This window comes from Euprymna scolopes, chromosome 6, assembly GCF_053919585.1.
Source record: "Euprymna scolopes isolate OS-2025 chromosome 6, ASM5391958v1, whole genome shotgun sequence".
Lineage (NCBI taxonomy): Eukaryota > Metazoa > Mollusca > Cephalopoda > Sepiida > Sepiolidae > Euprymna > Euprymna scolopes.
In genome coordinates this window covers 16,367,718-16,369,284 of record NC_136487.1, presented here as the reverse complement: position 1 = coordinate 16,369,284, position 1,567 = coordinate 16,367,718, and positions in this window count along the sequence as shown.

Sequence of the window (1,567 nt, the reverse complement as noted above, 5' to 3'; positions counted from 1 at the left end):
GGCAGTCCTATCCCCTTGACTACGGAATCGGTGGCCGAAATTAACTTGTCAGAACGATTATTTAAATAAACATTCGTCTGCTACTCGTAGAGGGCTCAAACGTTTGTTTGTAAACAAATCGCGAGCTTCGCATTATTTCAGCTAAATTAAGTAGCGAGTAAGATAATTTACAAGAGTGCTCTACCAAAGAGGGGAGCTTTATAAAATATATTTTAGTCATCGACATACAGACCTGTTTCGTTGTATCACAACTCATCAGTGCCGCTAGACTAACACCTCTCCCAAGCCGAGGATCGAACCTAGAACCGTCGTGATGACAGTCGGCAGTCCTATCCCCTTGACTACGGAATCGGTGGCCGAAATTAACTTGTCAGAACGATTATTTAAATAAACATTCGTCTGCTACTCGTAGAGGGCTCAAACGTTTGTTTGTAAACAAATCGTGAGCTTCGCATTATTTCAGCTAAATTAAGTAGCGAGTAAGATAATTTACAAGAGTGCTCTACCAAAGAGGGGAGCTTTATAAAATATAAAATATATTTTAGTCATCGACATACAGACCTGTTTCGTTGTATCACAACTCATCAGTGCCGCTAGACTAACACCTCTCCCAAGCCGAGGATCGAACCTAGAACCGTCGTGATGACAGTCGGCAGTCCTATCCCCTTGACTACGGAATCGGTGGCCGAAATTAACTTGTCAGAACGATTATTTAAATAAACATTCGTCTGCTACTCGTAGAGGGCTCAAACGTTTGTTTGTAAACAAATCGCGAGCTTCGCATTATTTCAGCTAAATTAAGTAGCGAGTAAGATAATTTACAAGAGTGCTCTACCAAAGAGGGGAGCTTTATAAAATATATTTTAGTCATCGACATACAGACCTGTTTCGTTGTATCACAACTCATCAGTGCCGCTAGACTAACACCTCTCCCAAGCCGAGGATCGAACCTAGAACCGTCGTGATGACAGTCGGCAGTCCTATCCCCTTGACTACGGAATCGGTGGCCGAAATTAACTTGTCAGAACGATTATTTAAATAAACATTCGTCTGCTACTCGTAGAGGGCTCAAACGTTTGTTTGTAAACAAATCGCGAGCTTCGCATTATTTCAGCTAAATTAAGTAGCGAGTAAGATAATTTACAAGAGTGCTCTACCAAAGAGGGGAGCTTTATAAAATATATTTTAGTCATCGACATACAGACCTGTTTCGTTGTATCACAACTCATCAGTGCCGCTAGACTAACACCTCTCCCAAGCCGAGGATCGAACCTAGAACCGTCGTGATGACAGTCGGCAGTCCTATCCCCTTGACTACGGAATCGGTGGCCGAAATTAACTTGTCAGAACGATTATTTAAATAAACATTCGTCTGCTACTCGTAGAGGGCTCAAACGTTTGTTTGTAAACAAATCGCGAGCTTCGCATTATTTCAGCTAAATTAAGTAGCGAGTAAGATAATTTACAAGAGTGCTCTACCAAAGAGGGGAGCTTTATAAAATATATTTTAGTCATCGACATACAGACCTGTTTCGTTGTATCACAACTCATCAGTGCCGCTAGACTA